Genomic DNA, 22,089 nt, shown 5'->3' on the forward strand with positions numbered 1-22,089 from the left:
TAAATGTGTGACTGAACTTCTTGGGAGAGAATTGTATGTCTCCGGCTCTGTTATACCTGAATTCTGCCATATATTTCATGTTATAGTAGTCTCAGATGATGACTCAGCGCATGTTGTTCACTTTAAGAATGCTTTCGCTGCAGATCTGACAAAACGCAAAGACGGTACTAATGTGAGATTTCTAAAGATAGCTACAGCACTTGACCCAAGGTTTAAGAATATGAAGTGCCTTCCAAAATCTGAGAGGGACGAGGTGTGGAGCATGCTTTCAGAAGTCTTAAAAGAGCAACACTCCAATGTAGAAACTACAGAACCCGAACCACCAAAAAAGAAAATCAACCTTCTGCTGGTGGCTCAGATTATGAAAGTGAACATACATCAGTCCAGGCTGCTTTGGATTGTTATTGAGCAGAATCTGTCATCAGCATGGACGCATGTCCTCTGGAATGGTGGATGAAGCATGAAGCAACATATGAATCTTTAGCGCATCTGGCATGCAAATATCTTGCGACGCCAACTGCAACAGTGCCATGTGAATGCCTGTTCTCACTTTCTATTGTGCCATTGTGAACAAGAAACAGGCAGCATTATCTACTGCAAATGTAAACAAACTTGTTTGAGAGATTGGCTGAACAAGAAATAGGACTTAGTGGACTTGTAGGCTCTAAAGTTTTACATTGTTTTATTTTTGAATGCAGTTATTTTTGTACATAATTCTATATTTGTAAGTTCCACTTCCATGATAAAGAGATTGCTTGTACTTGTATTAGGTGAATTGAAAAATACTATTTCTTTTGTTTTTTACAGTGCGAATGTTTGTAATCAAAAACAATTATAAAGTGAGCGCTGTACACTTTGTATTCTGTGTTGTAATTGAAATCAATATATTTGAAAATGTAGAAAGCATCCAAAATATTTAAATAAATCGTATTCTATTATTAACAGTGCAATTAATCGTGATTAATTTTTTTTAAACGCTTGACAGCCCTAGTTGTAACCACTTGTTTCCATCACTCTCTCTTGTTTCTTTCTTAAATAAACCTCCTTTTGTTTTATTATAAATTCTCATAAGTGCTGTGCACTATGCAGGAGCACTGATTTAAGGTAAAACTGGGGTACACTGTTCCTTTGGGAGTAAAGGATCTGGAATTTCTGAGTAGCCAGTGTCAAGAGCTGAATATCACAGGGGAACGTTTCAAGGGGACCTACCAGGCAAAGACAGGGCTTGCATAGCACGGAGGAGAGTGGTTTAGTGGCGGATAGATTGGTAGTGTTAGGGAGCTAAAACCCAGCTATCACGGGCAAGACTACCTCTCGCTAGAGGCAGGGGGATAACAAGGTGACTCTCAGTCCTGGCTACCTTGAGAACAGTCACACCCATGTCTCTGCCTTTCACTTAGTTTAAGAAGTTGCTTCTTTAAGGGAGAATGTGATTCAAAATGAGCTTCAACAAGGACAAGTGCAGAGTCCTGCACTTAGGAAGGAAGAATCCCATGCACCGCTACAGGCTGGGGACCAACTGGCTAAGCAGCAGTTCTGCAGAAAAGGACCTGGGGATTACAATGGACGAGAAGCTGGATATGAGTCAGCAGTGTGCCCTTGTTGCCAAGAAGGCCAATGGCATATTGGGCTGTACTAGTAGGACCATTGCCAGCAGATCGAGGGAAGTGATTATTCCCCTCTATTCGGCACTGGTGAGGCCACACCTGGGGTATTGTGTCCAGTTTTGGTCCTTCCCCCCCCCCCCCCGCTAGAAGGGATGTGGACAAATTGGAGAGAGTCCAGGGAAGGGCAACGAAAATGATGAGGCGGCTGGGGCACATGACATACGAGGAGAGGCTGAGGGAACTGGGATTATTTAGTCTGCAGAAGAGAAGAGTGAGGGGGGATTTGATAGCAGCCTTCAGCTACCTGAAAGGGGGTTCCAAAGAGGATGGAGCTAGGCTGTTCTCTGTGGTGGCAGATGTCAGAACAAGAAGCAATGGTCTCAAGTTGCAGTGGGGGAGGTCTAGGTTGGATATTAGGAAACACTATTTCACTATAAAGGGCGGTGAAGCACTGAACTGGGTTACCTAGAGAGGTGGTGGAATCTCCATCCTTAGAGGTTTTTAAGGCCCAGCTTGACAAAGCCCTGGCTGGGATGATTTAGTTGGTGTTGGTCCTGCTTTGAGCAGGGGACTGGACTAGATGACCTCCTGCGGTCTCTTCCAACCCTAATATTCTATGATTGTGTGTTGATTGTTCCATTCGATATACAAATATTAACAGAACAAGAAGTCCCTGTTGAAATGCTGTTCTTGCTGCAGAGTCCAGTACATGTTCCTGTATTGTAGGTGTTATTCAGCACAGCTGGATGCTTGTTTAGCAAAGTTATCACTTTTTTCTGTTTGCAATCTGTCCTAGAAAAAAACTTTATTTTTTTCTGTATTGGTATTTGTACTTGTTCAATCAAAAATGTATGTGAACAAATTATAGAAAATGGCTTATCTGCAGAATGAACACTGATTATTGGGTGTTGGGTGCTTTTGTGCAAGTGGTCACCTAAGTCACATGACATTGTTTCTGTTCTCTGATTGGCTAACTTGAATTTATAAACAACATGCCTGCCTGAACAAATTGTTTGCTCATTGAATCTGTCAAGGAGAGGATGGTGTACTTGGAGGGGAAGTGGAGAGAAACAGATCATACACACAGACCTAGGGAAGTTTAAGCCACATTAGTTTTCTGTCCTCTTTTGTACAAGATAGCATTATATTTGTTTATTTAGAAGGCTCCCCGTTTTTATGATATCTGGATTCCTTCCTTACAGAGAGAGAAAGGTATGTCACATCTGTTGGCTCTCTAGCAGACTTTGCATTCAGTTTCCTTTTGTCACTTTCATACTAAGTAATTCTTGTAGCTGTTGCCCCTATTTCTCCTTAACAGGGGTGCTGCTCTCTGGTGATCCCTGATTTCTCTCTGTTGGCACCCTCCTGTCTGTCAGTAGCTGTTCTCTGTCACAGTGGCCAGTACCTATTTGAGCAGGACCATGTTTGTAACCAGATGTGAAACTCTCACTTCAGTATCTGGCCACCCTACAAACACTGTCTGTAATCTAGCCCCATTATAAAAACAAAGTATCTCCAAGCTCTTCTGCTTCTCAAACATCTCTCCTCCCTCATTATCTTCCCTTCTCTCTCCCCATGGCTCCTCAAACTGCAATTATTTTGCTTGAGAACGCCAGTGACTTTAAAATGTTCTCCTTGTCTCTCCTTGTCTCCTAAACTCTTCAAACCAAAACACACAAGCCAGTTTACATAAATATGGATGTGCCAACAGTTTTGCTATGAATTCCCGTAAATGCTCACAAACACACTAGGTCATACCGAATATCCACACTTACACAAATAAAAGCTCCTCTGCAAACATCTGTACTCACATAAACCAACTCTCTGAGTGGTCATGAAAAACCACACAAAGGACATAAATGTGGTTGGATTGAATCATGAATAGGATTTGATTAATGTTTGCGAGCACATTTATCCAGTATTCACCCTTCTTTATTATTTGAACTGTAATCTGTGTCCTGATTGGTGTATATTTGCTCTGTCAATGTTTGGTTTCCCTTGAGACACAATTAGAGGACATTCCTATCGTCAGAGTGAAGGGAAAATAAACTTTCAGAAAAAGTTATTCGGTATTTTTCCAGTCCCTGAAAAGTAAAAGCAAATAATTATTTTCTTTGGCTTTGTTAGTCACAAGTTAAGAAAAAGCAACTTTGGGAATTGCTTTTCCATATTGCACTGTAAGGCATTTGTACTCTGTAGGAACGTTCTTGCTTAATCAAAATATTGTTGATTATTATAAATGTTTTTAAAACTCACAAATGAGATTTCCACAAGACTTGAGTATTTTACCATCTGAAACTAAATAGGTATTTCACTTATGTATTGTCATGACCTCATAAGAATGAGGCTGAAAATTTCTGTTTTATGAATAACTGTAGGACTATATACAAAAGTTAATCCCTCATTTTAATGAAAAATACATACATATACTTGTATCAGATTATCTCTTTTAGATTTTCTAATGGTTATTACATTTGAAAGATTTTTTTTGTGCACGTGAATATAAGGGTTTGATAACTTCATTAGCTGAAAAATGTGACTTCTAGCAACTCACATTGTGTGTTCTGTAAAGCATCATTCAGATTCTATGAAAACTGCACCAAATAAACCCCAAATACTGCAGATTGCACTGTTTAAATTGAGCACTTCTTAGCTGGTAGCGTTAATTAGTTAATAATTGTAATGCATTTTGAAGAAGAAAGATGTTATATAAGGCGAGATTTATTATTGTTACTGTATGTATAATGTCTGTAATCCTAAAGAATTTCTGCAACAAAAAGTCTCTACTTGGTGATCGGGGATTGGTATTTCATGAGACATTTTTATGGCATCTGTAACCCTGATTTTCCTACCACAGTTTAAATTTCAGCATCTTGGAAAACAGCTGAGACCATAGGAAAGATGAATTGTGGCTAAACTTTGACTTCCATTATGCTTTTTATTGGGGTAAGAATTGCTAATTATTTTAAGTGCATGGTAGTTGGGAAACATTTTGAGAGTCAAAACAAAATAGCATTTATGCTAGGAAACTCTGGAGAAATACAAAAGCAAAATAATATCAGCAGACATAACTATTGTCTGGAAAACTCTAAGGCAATACTGCATGAATTTATCAGCTATAGATTTCATATCAAAAGACACAGTTCATACCCTGTCTTCACTTGTATGTGATACTATTCTGAAAAGGGAATCTTAAAGATTTCAGGAGCTAGGTAGGACTAGTTGACTTACTTTCTGCTACTCTTGTTCTTCTATATATAGTGTATTGTTATTAAGATAGAGGACGGTTGGTATGAAAGCCTCATGCACTGAACTGCATAAACCCAGTTTATATGTAAGTGATACATGATACTGTATCCACCATGAGAGGCTGCTTTTCGCGAGACAACAATTTCCCATGTTTAAGGCAAGATTTTACACAAGGAGATTTCCAGTGACTTTTAGTGACAATTTGCACTGCTGTAACTGTACATCAGAGATAGCCTAATTTATTGCAGCTTCGCTAATTAACTACATGATGCCAGGAGCTGGGAACTGAAATTCCAGAAATTGAGGTTCCAGCAATTGTTCTTAACAAAAGGTTATAATATTAAAAAAAATTGTTTGCCAGTTGGCAGTCGTGCTAGAACAGTTTGTACTTTGGGGATGCTGAGAGCCATTGAACCAAACTGTAAAGTAAACCTTGTCTATGATGGAAACTACTTCAAGCCAGGGGATACGGCAGCACCCCGAGTCCCAGCACCTATGCAGTTTGGGATTAGGGAATTGAGGGGGGCAGGTTTTCAGATGCACTTCAGGTTGGAGTATTAGTAATCCTCAGTAGAAAAGTTTCAGAGTAACAGCCGTGTTAGTCTGTATTCGCAAAAAGAAAAGGAGGACTTGTGGCACCTTAGAGACTAACCAATTTATTTGAGCATGAGCTTTTGTGAGCTACAGCTCACTTCATCGGATGCATACTGTGGAAAGTGTAGAAGAACTTTTTATACACACAAAGCATGAAAAAATACCTCCCCCCACCCCACTCTCCTGCTGGTAATAGCTTATCTAAAATGATCACTCTCCTTACAATGTGTATGATAATCAAGTTGGGCCATTTCCAGCACAAATCCAGTTTGGGGGGGTGGGGGTGAGAAAACCTGGATTTGTGCTGGAAATGGCCCAACTTGATTATCATACACATTGTAAGGAGAGTGATCACTTTAGATAAGCTATTACCAGCAGGAGAGTGGGGTGTGGGGGGAGGTATTTTTTCATGCTTTGTGTGTATAAAAAGATCTTCTACACTTTCCACAGTATGCATCCGATGAAGTGAGCTGTAGCTCATGAAAGCTTATGCTCAAATAAATTGGTTAGTCTCTAAGGTGCCACAAGTACTCCTTTTCTCAGTAGAAAAGGGAGATCTTTCCAAATTGAGAAACAGGCTCTTCGCATATGAACAAGAGCACTGAGCTGTCAGATGGAATAAGATAGGATTTCTAATGTAAGTGGTTGGACCCTTATTTTGTTTTTCTAAATGTAGTACATCATCGCATTAACAAGACAGCTGCAAATTTTCATTGTTCAGTCACTTTGCTTTTATTTCCTATGCCTCATCCTACATTTGTATAACTGGTTTTATTAAATAAATGTCATGTCTTTGTCCTACTAACTTACAAATTAAATTTAATCAAGGGTGGGAGGGGAGGAGGCCAGAGCTCCCAGTTTATTCTCATCTTGATTATTCATCCTCCTCTGGTTCAACAGGGCTTGAAGCCCAGAGCCCATCCTTAAATGTGGTTCTCTGGCCTGAAATGCAAAGGTATTTTTTGCTGCATCTCTTAGTTGAGTGCATATAGTTTACTAATTAAAGTAGCACTCTAGATCCTCTTAGAAGTACCCCATATAGATAGCTTAATCCAAAGAGAATGTGACTGCATGAGATGTGCTCTTATTGAACACCACATAACATTCTGGAACTGCATCTCTATAGCTTTTTGCTTCAAAAGAAAAATAAATGTAACACCAGATAAATACTAATGGATTAGTTTTTCAGCACATACTAAATAAATCTGGAACTAAAGCCTAGTCAGCAGTTGAACCAATAATTTTGTATAGAGTACATTTATTATAGTAGAGTTACTGGTAATAGTTAGGTTTGGGTGGGCTGTTTTCCTTGGATGACTCCAGTATTAAAAAACTGTATTATGAAGCCGTTTGTGCAACTTCCACAAGTAGGGTTATACACACAAATGAAGTCAGATTCATGAAAGGCCTAGTGTTGGATCATATGGTATTCCTCTGAAAAAATGTGACCATTTAAAATAAATATGAATATGTGTTACATGTATTCACACACGAGATTGTGACAGACACTTAATTTATTACATTACCGTTCTTTGAAGGAGAAAAGTTTAACCAAAATAGGGAACAAGGCAGCAATGCGTGTTTCTGTAAAATCCCCCAAGCTTCCCCTGTCCATCACACAGAGGTGGCATTCTTTTAGATTACAGTAAACATACAATTCTATACATTAATTGGAATGAAAAGGCAAATAGAAATTTAAAATATTTTCTGAAGAAAAATCGTCTTAATTCTTACTTCTGTAAAATCATTTGGTAGTCAGTGATTGTAGGAGACCTTGCAACTAGCAGGCATCTTCAAAACACCAGTCAGTAATTTGATCTTGATTTCACAACACTAGTATGATAATTTTCTGAAGCTGTCTTTTTTTTCCTCAGTCCCCACTCCTTCTGTCAAAATGCTTAAAAAAACATACACTTTACATGCCCCATTTTCCAGTCATTCTATTATAGAATTGTGGGCATTGTGCTAACAAACTCTTGTCCTTTAGCTCAGTCAGAGATAGAAAGATTTTTCTGTTTTCTCCAAAGTGGAAAGACATTAATTGATTTGTATTTTCTTGTTAAGTAAACTCATTTATTTTGTTTCTTGTTTGTGGAGAAAGGAGATTGCTATGTATTAAACAAAAGATTTTACTAGAATTTTTTCTGTGTTGGCTTACTTGTTTTGTAACAGGAAATTGAACTTTACAGTGCAAATACTGTACAACAGTATGTATGTTTGGCAATTCAGGGAATAGCTCTACATTTTTACTTAAAGGTTAAAGTAAACAAATGGAGTCCAGGGGAAAAAATGACAGGTACAGCATTTGCTTTAAATATAGAAAAGGTGATGTGCTTACAAGTTGAAAACTCGTTTTACTCTGATTTTAGGAATTCCTGGATGGGTAAGGGTATTTTGAATACTTTACTATTAGTTACTGGATTCCCATAAGCAGAACACTAATCGACTGGCTGAAATGAAATGAACTACTTCAGATAGATTCATTGCAATACGCTTTTCAGCTTGTTCTGCTCAGTTCAAATTGTGGGTAATAACCAATCCTCAAACACTACTTCATTCTTAAAACTCTGAGCAACTTTTTTGTTGTTGAGTGAATGGATGACTAATGAAATACAGCAGAGCGAGGGAATCTTAATTAGTTTTTAGAGTAGTTTTGTTTTGAAATGGTACCAATTGCTGTAAGAAAGGGATTATATCTTGTTGTGCCTTCTATCTTTCTTTCGTACAGTTTCCGGCAAAAGAAAGTAGCTCTTTTAATTGCAAGAAGTACAGCTTTTCTTTCTGGATCATCAAGAAATTTAGCGGGCAGAATCCATTTAGTGGGTTGTTCTTTGTGCCTCACTAAAGCTAGCTCTCATGGATTTGGAATGTAGTTATTGAAAGCAAGCACTGCATTTGCTGTTACTTCCCTTAACAGTGGCCTCACTTTATTTTCACATAATCCAATCACTCTTGAAAAGAGTATAAAAAGCTAACGCTTAGTCTTTCAGTGTGTTGTTAGTATGGAGTAGCCCTGTAATACAAAATTTCAATACTTACTTTTATTTTGCTGGTTCAAAAGCTTGTATTTAACCAGTAAAGCTGGTGAATGCTGTACTTGCAAAAAGATGCATCTAAATACTACTTTGTTTTTAAAGTAAAGGGTTCACGTAAACCTCCAAACAGCAGGATTTTTTATAAAACCTGTAGGGATTTACAGGAACTTTCATATCTGGTTAATCTGACTTAATGTAGAAGAGATTGAAGGCAGGCTTCCGGGTTTTTAATACAATAGCTCTTTCAAAGAGCAGACATGAAAGAAATGTAGAGCTTTTTGTCATGAAAAGTTTTGCTGAAAATTCTTTGAACAAATGTACAGTCAGTATGAGAAGAAGGCACAAAACCTCCAACTATGTACAGAATAAAGTAAGAAGGAAATAATCTTCATGTTCTTTAAAAGTTAATTGCTCAGCAAGAAGTCTTTGATTGTCTGACACTGTAAAATGTCACTAAATCATTTTTACCAAACATTATATTTTCGTTTTAGAGTAAAAATTTACAAAATTGAACTTTAGTTACAAATTGTATGGATGCAAGAGGAGTTTTTTCACCGTTATATATATTTGTTTGCTTATTTAATAAGCATTACACAGTTCATAACTAAATTTACATCAGAGAGATTGTAATAAAACTCATAACAAAACAAAGCTGCTACTAAAAGACTGGCTTTATAACTCAGTCTCTGTGCACTGGAAATTATTTCATACATGTGAAAACATCTGTATATTTTAAACGTAAACCAGCTGTACTATGATAACATTCTTACCGTGTTTCCTTTGCCTTTGTCTTCTTTCTTCAGTCTTTAACGTGCTTTTTATCAAAGATTAACTGAACAGCTTATCCATGGGAACTGTGACATCTCTGTATCAGAAGTATGTCTGCAGTGAAAGCTAGCTAGACTCTGCCACTGAAAAGTTTTATACATTTGATACTATAATTAGAAAAGTTAATGCCCTAAGGCTCTGATAATCTTGTTTTTCTTATTGTTTAAACTCTTTTCTTTGATAGAAAAAAAGACAGCTAGTTGCTGAATCTAAGATGAACATCCTCATGCTATAGGCATGGAGGGACAATAGGCTGAAGTAGTAACTTTCTTTTGATGAAAGAAGAGAACTCAGGCATTTCAATTCCGAAGTTTTGAATCTATCACTTCATGCAGGACTAAAGCAGCCTTATTTGAACTTCAGCTCCTTTGTGGTGGAGTTACATGCTGGAGTTAAAAAAAAAAAAAAAAAAAAAACCTATTGAGTATGCAGCAAGTAGACAAGTCCTGGTTGGATAAGCCTTTTTTCCCCTCCCATAAGTACAAGGGATCCACCAGCAATAGACACGTTCAGGGCCTCCCCCTAACCACAAGCAGCAGAGGTCTGGCTGAAACCGAACTTTAAAACAGTGATGTCACAGCTCACAGCAGTCCAAAGTAATCTGGCGTGCAGGAGGCTGCCTCCCTGGGTTTTGGCAGAGCACATTAGCAACAATTTCCTCTGGACAGCCGAGCTGAAAAACTACCAGTTCCTCATGAAGATATCAATGCTTTGTAAAGGGTTTTGTTCCGGAAAGGCCAGGCTTCTACTCTTGGGATTATGTAATGTGTTTATTTTAGCTACATTTTTCGGTAGCGTTTTGTATATGTTAGTAAAGTTGTCTGAATTATTGTGAGCCATTTGTTCATAGTACTTAAAAACATGTAGAAATTAGACCCCTTAGATTTTAGCATTACTGATTAACTGCTAATATTAATCTAAAAAGTGAGTTATCTACCTATAAAATTCAAAGCTGTGATTCCTGAGTTCAGAGAGAAATTCTGGAGTCTACTGTGTGTTTAAGAAGCATGATCTATTTATTTATTTTTGTTCAGACAAGATGTTAGAATATCTATATACGCAGGATTAAACTGCAAACTGTGTTGTGGGAGGCTGAGTCTCTTTCCTTTTTAGTGCACTTTTCACAATACAAATGTTGGTGCGGAGTATCTTTTAACTCAGGCAATTTGCACAGCAGCCCCTTGATTATTTCTGGGTTTTTAGTTAGCCAACATCTATTTTATTCCTCTTCAGTTCAGTGTGTAGGCAAAAAAGAGAGAATCTGTACTACTATGGACAGACATAAATAATAACTAAAAAGGCAATCAAAGTAACAAGGGGTGCCTGAACACTTCTAGTTCTAGCACCTTCCTCACCCCATGCCTTCAGTTTGTCATGACATTTCCAGGTGAAGACAGAAATCAATTTGTCCAAACTCAAGTAAGCTCTCCAGTTATCTAATACTGTTTAAGGAAATATATTAATATAACTTGGCTGAACCCCAATGTTTTTTTACCTGTTCGCCTACAAATTTGGTCGGGGAGTAGCACTGTATGTAAGGGAGCAGTATGACTGCTCAGAGCTCCGGTACGAAACTGCAGAAAAACCTGAGTGTCTCTGGATTAAGTTTAGAAGTGTGAGCAACAAGAGTGATGTAGTGGTGGGAGTCTGCTATAGACCACCGGACCAGGGGGATGAGGTGGATGAGGCTTTCTTCTGGCAGCTCGCGGAAGCTACTAGATCGCATGCCCTGGTTCTCATGGGAGACTTCAATCACCCTGATATCTGCTGGGAGAGCAATACAGCAGTGCATAGACAATCCAGGAAGTTTTTGGAAAGCGTAGGGGACAATTTCCTGGTGCAAGTGATAGAGGAGCCAACTAGGGGGGGAGCTTTTCTTGACCTGCTGCTCACAAACCGGGAAGAATTAGTGGGGGAAGCAAAAGTGGATGGGAGTCTGGGAGGCAGTGACCATGAGTTGGTTGAGTTCAGGATCCTGACACAGGGAAGAAAGGTAAGCAGCAGGATACGGACCCTGGACTTCAGGAAAGCAGACTTTGACTCCCTCAGGGAACGGATGGGTAGGATCCCCTGGGGGACTAACATGAAGGGGAAAGGAGTCCAGGAGAGCTGGCTGTATTTCAAGGAATCCCTGTTGAGGTTACAGGGACAAACCATCCCGATGTGTCGAAAGAATAGTAAATATGGCAGGCGACCAGCTTGGCTTAACGGTGAAATCCTAGCGGATCTTAAGCATAAAAAAGAAGCTTACAAGAAGTGGAAGGTTGGACATATGACCAGGGAAGAGTATAAAAATATTGCTCGGGCATGTAGGAATGAAATTAGGACGGCCAAATCGCACCTGGAGCTGCAGCTAGCGAGAGATATTAAGAGTAACAAGAAGGGTTTCTTCAGGTATGTTGGCAACAAGAAGAAAGCCAAGGAAAGTGTGGGCCCCTTAATGAATGAGGGAGGCAACCTGGTGACAGAGGATGTGGAAAAAGCTAATGTACTCAATGCTTTTTTTGCCTCTGTCTTCACGAACAAAGTCAGCTCCCAGACTGCTGCACTGGGCATCACAACATGGGGACTAGATGGCCAGACCTCTGTGGAGAAAGAAGTGGTTAGGGACTATTTAGAAAAGCTGGACGTGCACAAGTCCATGGGGCTGGACGAGTTGCATCCGAGAGTGCTAAAGGAACTGGCGGCTGTGATTGCAGAGCCATTGGCCATTATCTTTGAAAACTCGTGGCGAACGGGGGAAGTCCCGGATGACTGGAAAAAGGCTAATGTAGTGCCAATCTTTAAAAAAGGGAAGGAGGAGGATCCTGGGAACTACAGGCCAGTGAGCCTCACTTCAGTCCCTGGAAAAATCATGGAGCAGGTCCTCAAAGAATCAATCCTGAAGCACTTACATGAGAGGAAAGTGATCAGGAACAGCCAGCATGGATTCACCAAGGGAAGGTCATGCCTGACTAATCTAATCGCCTTCTATGATGAGATTACTGGTTCTGTGGATGAAGGGAAAGCAGTGGATGTATTGTTTCTTGACTTTAGCAAAGCTTTTGACACTGTCTCCCATAGTATTCTTGTCAGCAAGTTAAAGAAGTATGGGCTGGATGAATGCACTATAAGGTGGGTAGAAAGTTGGCTAGATTGTCGGGCTCAACGGGTAGTGATCAATGGCTCCATGTCTAGTTGGCAGCCGGTGTCAAGTGGAGTGCCCCAGGGGTCGGTCCTGGGGCCGGTTTTGTTCAATATCTTCAAAAATGATCTGGAGGATGGTGTGGATTGCACTCTCAGCAAATTTGCGGATGATACTAAACTGGGAGGAGTGGTAGATACGCTGGAGGGCAGGGATAGGATACAGAGGGACTTAGACAAATTGGAGGATTGGGCCAAAAGAAATCTGATGAGGTTCAATAAGGATAAGTGCAGGGTGCTGCACTTAGGACGGAAGAACCCAATGCACAGCTACAGACTAGGGACCGAATGGCTAGGCAGCAGTTCTGCGGAAAAGGACCTAGGGGTGACAGTGGACGAGAAGCTGGATATGAGTCAGCAGTGTGCCCTTGTTGCCAAGAAGGCCAATTGCATTTTGGGATGTATAAGTAGGGGCATAGCGAGCAGATCGAGGGACGTGATCGTCCCTCTCTATTCGACATTGGTGAGGCCTCATCTGGAGTACTGTGTCCAGTTTTGGGCCCCACACTACAAGAAGGATGTGGATAAATTGGAGAGAGTCCAGCGAAGGGCAACAAAAATGATTAGGGGTCTGGAACACATGACTTATGAGGAGAGGCTGAGGGAACTGGGATTGTTTAGTCTGCAGAAGAGAAGAATGAGGGGGGATTTGATAGCTGCTTTCAACTACCTGAGAGGTGGTTCCAGAGAGGATGGTTCTAGACTATTCTCAGTGGTGGAAGAGGACAGGACAAGGAGTAATGGTCTCAAGTTGCAGTGGGGGAAGTTTAGGTTGGATATTAGGAAAAACTTTTTCACTAGGAGGGTGGTGAAACACTGGAATGCGTTGCCTAGGGAGGTGGTGGAATCTCCTTCCTTAGAAGTTTTTAAGGTCAGGCTTGACAAAGCCTTGGCTGGGATGATTTAATTGGGGATGGGTCCTGCTTTTGAGCAGGGGGTTGGACTAGATGACCTCCTGAGGTCCCTTCCAACCCTGATATTCTATGATTCTATGAAATGATGCTGCTTGGTGTTCCACAGCTCTTACATGTTCACTATTCATTCTTAAAGATTTCTTCCCAATTGATGATTACATGCTACAAAAACTGCCTTTGCTTTTCTATGTGTAGTGTATACTCATGGTCATTTGCTATAGATCAGTGGTTCCCAAACTTTTTTCTGCCAAAAACCCCTTTGGCATCTGCCTAATTGTCCCAGATCCCTTTCATTTCTGTCACTACCAGAATGCCCCTGCCAGGGTGAGAACGCGCCAGCCAGTGTGACATTGCACACAGTGTGCATGATAGATCATGGTGCGTGGAGGACACCATTTTGAAGACAAAATGGCATCCTCCATGTGGCAAAAGTGCCAGAACATCATTTCAGCACATTCAGGCCTTGCTCACAGGACAGACCCATGCATAACCCCTGATGGGCCCCCAAGAGCCTGGAGGACCCCACTTTGGGAGCCACTGCTATAAATTATATTTTAAAATAGGCTTTGTTTGGATTATTAATAAAAGATCCAGTTTTAAGGTGCATCTGTACAATGCTAAAAGACTTCACAGAAATATTACAAATTAAAAGTGAAACTAATTTAAAAAAATGCTTTCAGTGCTGACTTAATTGCAATTAAAAATCAACAATTAGCAAACTGGGCTATTTCTTTACTTCCTCTCACTATTTAGTATCCTAGCCGTCTGAGTAGGTCATTTTAAAAGGTCATACATAAGCAAGTTATTTCTGTGCTTTTAGTTAATTTTTGAGACAGATTGTTACAAGATCTCTCATCTGCTTGCAGGGATTAAGGAAATCCATATGAGAATACTTTAAACTAGATTTATCAAAGGGAAAATAGGAGATAAGTTTTGAATTTAATAGAAAAGATGCATTTCTGTTCATTAAGTACCTACCCTTTAATTTAATTAACAGTTTTAGCGATAATTATGAAGTTTCCTTATTTATAGAAAACTAATGCCTACTGTGTTGAAAAGAGCACACTTGTTACCTTTATATACAAAGTTGATTAGTGGGCTGGTCTTAGCTGGTAACAATAAATAGTAAGACAGCAGTAGTCAAGCTTGATGGCCTTTAGCTTGATGTTAGTTGACTTTATTATTTAAGAATAGCACATAAGAAGGCCAACTGTAGCATATAACAATACTTGATCCTTATGAAACCAAAGCTTACTGCTGATCCCAGTCCTGTCTGGTTCAATCAGTAACTCAAACTATTTTTTATAGTTTGTTGACAATCTATAGCTTCACTTTTTTCACAGATAACAATTACTCAAATCCCCTTTGTCTGATACATTTGCAAATTTGCAAGCACATATTGTAATATTCAGACTTTCCAAACTAATGCAGTCAGAACACTTGTTCTGATAAATACGATTTCATGCTAAACATTAAGCAACTAAACTTTCTACTCTCACTAAACTAAATTTTCCACTCTTAATAAAGGTTACACAGCTTAACATTATTATTACAAATTATTCTTAAAGCTTGCTAGGGGTTTGGTTCACTTGACAATAGGCCCTTTGGCCTAATGGTAAACACACTAAAAAAATATGATTTGCTGGTAATGCAGTGATTGTCACAGGAACTCATTCTTACTCCTTCAACAGATGTGGCCCTGCGTTCCTTGCGGGAGGATGTTACAGAAAGCACCTTACATATCAGCTGTTCCAGAGTAACAGCCGTGTTAGTCTGTATTCGCAAAAAGAAAAGGAGTACTTGTGGCACCTTAGAGACTAACCAAGCTTATGCTCAAATATATCAGCTGTTGTCATTCTACTTTGGGGGGAGGGCTAGCTCAGTGGTTTGAGCATTGGCCTGCTAAACCCAGGGTTGTGAGTTCGATCTTTGAGGGGGCCATTTAGGGATCTGGGGCAAAAATTGGGGACTGGTCCTGCTTTGAGCAGGGGGTTGGACTAGATGACCTCCTGAGGTCCCTTCCAACTCTGATATTCTATGATACTGTATTACTGTGCAGTTTCACTTAAAAACATTGACAGTTTCCCCATATCAAAAAGAGCCACTTTTTGGAGCCTGAAGGATCACCAAAGTGCATTCAAATAGTAACCATGGGAACTTGGGACTACAGCTGGTTGAAAAATTTCTGACAGAACAGATTTCCATCAGCAAATGCTCACTTGATGGAATTGACCCATTCTACAGGAACATGTCAATTCCATCTAAGCTTTTGATGGAAACTGAGCAGAGTTGTCTGCCTAGTTTCCTGCTTGGATCCCTGATGCCCAGCTCCCTTGCTGACCACCTGGCAGGCGGGTGGACAGATGGGCTGCCTGGCTCTCAACCTCCACAGCTGCCTAGTGGGTGGGTTGGCCTGCTGTTTGGGTGCTTGGCTGCTCTACTGGGGAGCAAGGGCATAGCTGGAAATGTTAAAAAATTCACTTTCTCTTTTGAAATGGAATTTTTCAAAAATTTCTCTTCTGTGGAAAATTTCACATTTCTGCCTTTTTGTTCCAATTTGGAATGGTAAAATTTTTCAGAGGATGGAAATTCCAGTTCGTACATAGAACCATATTCAGCAAAACCTCACTATTCAGCACATACTTAAGCCCCATTGATTTTAATATGGTTTAAGAACATGCTTAAAAATTAAGCACATGCTTTAGTGCTTTGCTGAACATAAGAAGGCATAGTTACTCCACAGAGGGCTAGATGAGGCACTCTCATTGGAGCTCTTTTTTATTAAAAAATTAATAACCACTTGATTTGCTTATCAGAGAAACACCAAAAAGGTAAGAAAAGAGATAGGAAAGATCAGAAAAAGCCTAGGACATTTCTACACTTACAAGCTTACAGTAGCCGCATTATGCTGACAGGAGAGAGCTGTCCCGTTGACATAATAAAACCAGCTCAATGAGCGGCGTTAGCTCAATGAACGGTCATAGCGCTGTGCGCATGAGCACTTATGCCGGCAAAACTTGCATCATTCAGGGATGTGTTTTTGCTGCACCCCTGAGCAACAAAAGTTTTGCTGACATAAATGCTAGTGTAGACGTAATCTAAGAGTACACTGCATGTACCATGTCTGAATTTTCCAAACTTAGCTTTTTTGTTTGACAAGTATTTGTGGATGGTAGGGAGAATCCTCTAACTTGACAACATTTGCAGCTTGAGAAATTAAACTAACTTTAGTGGTCTTTAGAATAATATCTCCTGTAGGACTGCTTACAGACAGTACTCATCTTTTGTGTGTCTTTGGACAATTCCAGGTGAGTATTCATGCACTGTAGTTTCACCTACTTTTGTGCTAATACTGTAACTGCATGTGAGGATAGAGTACATGGGCAAGAACGCGTATTTGTTTGTCAGCTTGGTCCTTTGAAGACATGTTCATCAGGCATGCACCTTGTAAAAAAACCATTATCCTAATCAGATAAACCTCAGATGAAAATTCCAGCGCTAATCCAGTTGTGAAGTTAATCTGTTACCATATTCAGTGTCATCCTCTGTACTCCAGTTAGACTGACTATTGTTGTATTCTGAAATCCCTTCCTGGGATCGAAATGGACACTTACATAACACTTTTCATGTTTAAAGCACTTTATGTTTACAACACTCCTGTGACATATGTACCAGTAAATATTTAAACTTTCTTTTTATATGGAAAAGCTGAGGCAGGAAGTTCTTTGAATTCTCCAAGGCCTGAAAAAGTCAGTGCCAAACACAGAATTAGTACTCAGGAATTCCTGATTCCCACTGGACTACTTGTATTTCATAGTATCAAAATTACCTTTACTTTTCCTCTTTGAGCCTCTTGGAGATGACCACTCATATTCCTTTCAGAGTGGTAGCTGTGTTCGTCTGTATCACCAAAAACAACGAGGAGTCCTTGTGGCCCCTTAGGGACTAACAAATTTATTTGTGCATAAGTTTTCATGGGCTAGAACCCACTTCATCAGATCCATGGAGTGGAAAATACAGTAGCAGGTATATATACATATTTTTTCCTCCCTTGGCATTTTACTGTTAATTGAATTCATAGATTCATAGATACTAAGGTCACAAGGGACCATTATGATCATCTAGTCCGACCTCCTGCACAACACAGGCCACAGAATCTCACCCACCCACTCCTGCGAAAAACCTCTCACCTATGTCTGAGCTATTGAAGTCCTCAAAGTCCTGGTTTAAAGACTTCAAGGAGCAGAGAATCCTCCAGCAAGTGACCCTTGCCCCATGCTACAGAGGATGGCGAAAAACTTCTAGGGCCTCTTCCAATCTGCCCTGGAGGAAAATTCCTTCCCGACCCCAAATATGGCGATCAGCTAAACCCTGAGCATATGGGCAAGACTCACCAGCCAGATACCCAGGAAAGAATTCTCTGTAGTAACTCAGATCCCACCCCATCTAACATCCCATCACAGGCCATTGGGCCTATTTACCATGAATAGTTAAAGATCAATTAATTACCAAAATCATGTTATCCCATCATACCATCTCCTCCATAAACTTATCGAGTTTAATCTTAAAGCCAGATAGGTCTTTTGCCCCCACTGCTTCCTTTGGAAGGCTATTCCAAAACCTCACTCCTCTGATGGTTCGAAACCTTTGTCTAATTTCAAGTCTAAACTTCCCAATGACCAGTTTATATCCATTTGTTCTTGTGTCCACATTGGTACTGAGCTTAAATAATTCCTCTCCCTCTCCAGTATTTATCCCTCTGATATATTTATATAGAGCAATCATATCTCCCCTCAATCTTCTTTTAATTAGGCTAAACAAGCCAAGCTCCTTGAGTCTCCTTTCATAAGACAGGTTTTCCATTCCTCAGATCATCCTAGTAGCCCTTCTCTGTACCTGTTCCAGTTTGAATTCATCCTTCTTAAACATAGGAGACCAGAATTGCACACAGTATTCCAGGTGAGGTCTCACCAATGCCTTGTATAACGGTACTAAAACCTCCTTATCTTTACTGGAAATACCTCATTAGACTGACCCCCCACTTTGTAAGGAACTCCTATCTTTTCATGTACTATATATGTATAGTATATATGTGTATATATATAGTACACGAAAAGATGGGAGTTGCCTTACCAAGTGGGGGTCAGTCTAACGAGACAATTCAATTAACAGTAAATGCCAAGGGAGGAAAAATCACTTTTGTAGTGGTAATGAGAGTGGCCCATTTCAAACAGTTGACAAGAAAGTGTGAGTGTCTTTATTCAGGCCTAATTTGATGGCTTGCAAATTAATTTCAGTTCTGCGGTTTCACATTGGAATCTGTTTTTGAAGCTTTTTGTTGAAGAATTGCCACTTTTAAGTCTGTTATTGAGTGACTAGGGAGGTTGAAGTGTTCTCCTACTGGTTTTTGAATGTTGTAATTCCTGATGTCAGATTTGTGTCCATTTATTCTTTTGCATGGAGACTGTCTGGGCAAGCTTTCTTTCTGAGCAACTCTGACAAGACATCTAAGCACCCTGCCACCCGTATGTCTATTCTTCCCTTTCAGCAGTTATGATCTAACCAACATCTAACCAAGTTCTCTCTGGTTTTCTGTACAGACTGAATCAATAAAAATTTTCATTTGATGAAGAAATTTTCTTTTCTAGGTTCTGTTAAAATGTGCCTATCAGTTTGAGCAAGTAAAGTCTCCCTATACACTAGAGGTTAGAGAGCTTTTATGTAGAGATTCCATCTGTTTTTAGAAAATCAGAATGGTTTGGCAGAATGCTCTATAAATCTGTCATAGGAAGGATAGAAGGCAAAATGGGATTTTGCATCCACCTTTTACAAGGGTGTGGCTTCCTCTTGGACAAAATGGAAACTTGCTTATCTTAGATTTGCAAGGCCTTGACATCAAGGTCAGTCCATTCATCTTCATTAAGATTTTAGACTGAATGTAATAGTTTTCAGAACACTTCACAATGGCTACATTTCCATTTTAATACTATGCATCTTACAAGTTGATTATTAAATGTGCCTTTGCTTTTAGATACGTACAGTAACGAAGGAAAATGGTCATTCTTTCTAACTATGTCTTCTGCCTTGTTTGATGTTCCAAGCAGAGAGGCATCATAAATGAAATATGATTTTCAGTTCTTGTTCTATAGCAGGTCATGAGATACAACAAACTGGTAACAAGTGCTGCCTTAATAGTAAACACAAGATTGATCTTCATTTTATAAATAAAAGATCACAACAGTCTGAGTATCTTTGATCTCACTGCATGCTTCTGACAATGATTGTGAGAGAAAGGTATTGTAACAGAGAAGATTCCCACTGTTTTTGCCTATTGGGCAAAAATCTGGCCATATTATATAAACATAACATGTCACCATAAAAGGATGACTCGTAGTGAATGACAAACAGGCTTTCAAACATCCTTTTAATCTCATATATATTCATTATTATTACCACAGCATGAGCTATGTCTTCACTGCAGAGGTAGTTCAAATTGTCTGCCCAGGAGTTATCTGCCCTCAAGATGGCCTGCCTCAAGTGGGAGCAGTCATACTGCAAAATAACACTCACACTGCACAGTGATTGGATTCACAGTACAGGGTAGATGTGCCTCCACAGTTATGCCTCAGACTAACACTGCAGTAAAGACAAGCCCGTGATCCTTAAAATGGTTTTGTCAGCGCTTCCTGCTGATGATTAGAGGTATTATATTTTAAATTCCAAAAACAATAAACCTCAACCAATTTTCATGTGCAATGAGAAAAGGAGGACTTGTGGCACCTTAGAGACTAACCAATTTATTTGAGCATAAGCTTTCGTGAGCTACATGCATCCAATGAAGTGAGCTGTAGCTCATGAAAGCTTATGTTCAAATAAATTGGTTAGTCTCTAAGGTGCCACAAGTACTCCTTTTCTTTTTGCGAATACAGACTAACACGGCTGCTCCTCTGAAACCTGTCATGCGCAATGAGTTGGTGATTGTAACTCAGAGTGGTTAAGAGTGCATTTCATGGTTCCAAGTATCAGAGGGGTGGACCACATCCACCATGACTGAATTGCCCTTCAACATTGGTTCTCCACTTGTAAGGTAACTCCCTTCTCTTCATGTGCCAATATATATTTATGCCTGTATCTGTAATTTTCACTCCATGCATCTGAAGAAGTGGGTTTTTTACCCACAAAAACTTATGGCCAAATAAATCTGTTAGTCTTTAAGGTGCCACCGGACTCCTCATTGTTTTCATTTCATGGTTGTGACCCTACTTGCATGGACATGGAGAATGAAGTATTCTTGCACCCTTAGAGATTGGTCACTCCAGAAAAGGGCAGGGCGGGGGGAGCACATTGGCAGGAACAGCATGTAGAAATTTACCCTGTTTCTTCCTTTTCCTTCCTGTTCTGTGGTTAAAGAGTTTCAATCAATCATCAGCATTCACTTCAAAACAAAAAACACTGTGGTCACCATGAACTGGTCATGAAACTCAGCTCTCGTTGCTTTGGATGCTGACTATGGGTATCACCCCGACCAAGGAATGGCATATGGAAGGCTGGATCAAATTTCCTTTAACTATTTTCTAAAATGTGATTATTTTAATGGCTTAAACAGGTGTAAACATTTTTACTGTACTGTGTCTGATTATATTTTGCTTTGTGAATACTTAATGTGTGGGGAGTCAGCACTAGTCCCAGGGGCTAAGCAGTTGGACTCTGGGGTCCTAGCTTTCAAGAGGGGTTGATAGGCAAAGGGTCTGATTCCTGTGATTGTGTCTAGAGACCCCAAGCCAGGATCAGTGCCGGGACTCTGTTCAGACTCAGGAAGCTTCAAGAATGCATGGGGCCCAACTTGGAAGGCCCCTAAACCCAACCGCTTGGGAATGTCCAGAAAGAGTGGGAGCACTACCAGTGCTATCAAATTGATGTAGACTAAAGCATATGTCTCAGGGAATGCAGAGGCACTGATGGGTGTTGACAGCCTTTGATGGTCTGTAGATGAGCAAAAGAATCTTGAAGTTAGTCTACTACCCGATAGAAGCCAGTGCAGTAGCTTCAGTATCAGGGCGCTCAAGGTCTTGTCTTTATTTACTTTGCATTTATATAGTACCTTTTATCCAAGGATCTTCAAATATGTGAGACATAAAAGAAATGTCAGGGATTGTGTGGGTGTGCTGTTCAATGGAGAAGGTGAGCTGGTAATGGAACGCAGAGCTGCTCAATGCCTATGCTCAATGCTTTAGTCTTCTCACAAAAAATGATGTGACCACATGACTAACAAAATTACCATAGATGATAAAGGGGAAGGGATGCAGATTGAGATAAGTAAGTCAGAGATCTTCTGACCAATTTGAATAAATTCACATCACCAGGGCCTGATATTGTTCGCTCCAGGGTACTGAAAGAATTAGCTGAAGAAATCTCAGAGCCACTGGCAATAATATTTGCAAACTCATGGATGACAGGAGATGTCCTGGAAGACTGGAGGAGGGCTAACATAATGCCCATTTTTAAAAACAGTAAAAAGGAGGAGACTGGGAATGATAGACCTGTCAGCATGACTTTGATACTGGGAAGCTAACTAGAGCAGTGTATAAAACATTCCATTTGTGAATATGTGGCCGCTGAAGAGGTAGTCATTAGCAGCCAGCATGGATTTACTAAGAACAAATCATGCCAAATGAGCTT

At 39.9% G+C, this 22,089-nt stretch overlaps 2 protein-coding genes across 3 annotated transcripts in view; one reads left to right on the plus strand and one right to left on the minus strand.

Annotated features, from left to right (window-relative positions):
• The window catches only part of ANGPTL2 (angiopoietin like 2), a 40,556-nt gene extending 30,588 nt beyond the window's left edge, over positions 1 to 9,968 (minus strand). Inside the window, exon 1 of the mRNA XM_077835623.1 lies at positions 9,256 to 9,968. The gene's annotated coding sequence lies outside the window, so the exon portion shown is untranslated. The remainder of the gene's footprint in view (positions 1 to 9,255) is intronic.
• Positions 1 to 22,089, plus strand: part of RALGPS1 (Ral GEF with PH domain and SH3 binding motif 1) — a 391,212-nt gene that overhangs the window by 210,152 nt on the left and 158,971 nt on the right. The window lies entirely within an intron of this gene.

Source organism: Eretmochelys imbricata, chromosome 16 (assembly GCF_965152235.1).
Source record: "Eretmochelys imbricata isolate rEreImb1 chromosome 16, rEreImb1.hap1, whole genome shotgun sequence".
Taxonomy (NCBI): domain Eukaryota; kingdom Metazoa; phylum Chordata; order Testudines; family Cheloniidae; genus Eretmochelys; species Eretmochelys imbricata.